General features: G+C 36.2%; 2 non-coding genes across 2 annotated transcripts; both read left to right on the forward strand.

The window, feature by feature from the left end:
• Window positions 1-422: 422 nt before the first annotated feature.
• Trnar-acg lies at window positions 423-495 on the forward strand. The gene has a single exon. It is a non-coding gene; the product is annotated as a tRNA-Arg (tRNA).
• A 1,110-nt stretch (window positions 496-1,605) lies between these two features.
• Trnar-acg lies at window positions 1,606-1,678 on the forward strand. Its single transcript has one exon. It is a non-coding gene; the product is annotated as a tRNA-Arg (tRNA).
• The last annotated feature ends 412 nt before the right edge of the window (window positions 1,679-2,090 follow it).

Raw genomic sequence — 2,090 nt, forward strand, 5'->3', positions numbered from 1 at the left:
TGTTCTCCTTAATAAGTACAACATGAGGTAGCGCTTTTATCTTTTCACTTATGTGTGTGTTTCGAAATTTAGAGACGTTTATCTAGTTACCCCTTCATCCTTCTCGATTTTGGTTGATTTCAGTTTTAAGAGAGGCGGAGAGGGAGGAGGAGGGGGGAGGGGGAGGGGGAGGGAGTAGAGACTCTCAAACAGTTCTTGCTCATAATGTCAATTTGGTTTCTGCTTTCCGGGACGCATTTTTGGTACATTGTACATGTTATGATTACTGTAGATTGTTTACATATGACTGAGACACACAGATGCATCGCGATCTGTGGAACAATACCACGTGTGTATTATTTTCATCAGTGTGTTACTAGGTGGAATTATTCATTGTGTTTTGTACTATCGATCATGATTCATTAGGTCTTAGTTGTCACTAAGGGCTTGTGGCGCAATGGATAACGCGTCTGACTACGGATCAGAAGATTCCAGGTTCGAATCCTGGCAAGCTCGTTAATTTTGTAGACGTTCTTCTACATGATATCGTATCGTTTGCGCTTCGATTTCCTATCGTTTGTATTAAATGATTAAGACCTATATTTCATTTAACGTGAGAAAATTCCTTTATATATGGAAAAGATATTGGATGATTTTTTAAACATGAACCGAACAGTTTACAACAACGTTTTCAAGTGCAAACTAGTGAAAAAACACAAGAAAATTTGATAAGACTCCAAGGTAGTTAACGTTAAAACAAATACGTCTTGAATGTAGCAATGCAAAACCAGAAACCGTACCGTTACCGTCTCTATATAGTTGATAGTGTGTTATTTCCTTATTTAATTCAAATACATTAATAAAAATTAATAAAAACCACTAAATGCATGTTTTTACAGCCAGCGACGAAGGAACAGCATGATGATTTATCAATAAACAAATATACATCGCAGCATGGAAAAAAGATTTTTTAATGAGTGGGTTAATATTTAAATATTTCCTTCACACATGGGTTCTTTTGACAATAAGCACTACTGGCCCCACTTGTATTAAACATCTCAAACGCGATTTCCTCAAGTCTAAGACTGTCCATAGACTACACATTGCTTGAGATTTTCCTCAATTTTGAGATGTTTTATACAAGTGGCCCCAGATATGGCCTGGATATATAAATACAAATCACATTCAATTAAATACATAATTACAATTCCTCAAAGGTAATTTACACCAATTGTCAATTTAACTAATAGTAGATCTGTCCGTATAAATAATTGTACTGTATACATGTACGTCGCTACCTGTGTCGATCTACATTGTACACGTACCCGCCGCAGATATTTGCACTATTTGCATGTGTAAATACACGGACAAACCTGTTACTAACTGGCGTCAACATACCATAGATAAAATATATTTAACCTAATGAACCTGTCAAACGGTTGAAATAATATATATATATCCAATGTAAGGAAACACATTTGGCCGTTCAAGGGCAATCATCGAGGCAAGAAGGATACAGACGTGTTTATTTGTATGTGTATCTTTGTTTTCGGAGGGCGTGTGCATACACGTTCCTGTAAGAACACGAACATAGATGAGCTCCAGCCTGCACGTGCGAGTGTGTCGGGGCTTGTGGCGCAATGGATAACGCGTCTGACTACGGATCAGAAGATTCCAGGTTCGAATCCTGGCAAGCTCGTATTATTTTTATACCAACAAATTCTGGCTAAATGAAGATATTTGACAACTTTACAGTAAAGGTGTGAGTCATAAAAAATAGCTATGATGTTCCTAGACATATATGAATACGTCTATTTAAGACATGCGATTATCATACATACTAGGGAGATAGATAATTATAGAAATATATAAATAATTATCATCTCAAATAGACAACAGCTGCATTATACTTACCAACAAAGTATCCTATATGTTACGTGTAAGAAATCCGTATATGAAATATCATTTCCAATAAAAAATAGTTTTAAAGCAGTTGCCTGTGAAACATACAGTTTGCTGTTCTGTCGAATAAAGTATATACAACTGTTACCGGATGTAGTGTGCGAACCTGTCAGTTCCGTCATAAACTGATGTATCACGGGAAATAATTT

This window comes from Mizuhopecten yessoensis, unplaced genomic scaffold, assembly GCF_002113885.1.
Source record: "Mizuhopecten yessoensis strain PY_sf001 unplaced genomic scaffold, ASM211388v2 scaffold10867, whole genome shotgun sequence".
Taxonomy (NCBI): domain Eukaryota; kingdom Metazoa; phylum Mollusca; class Bivalvia; order Pectinida; family Pectinidae; genus Mizuhopecten; species Mizuhopecten yessoensis.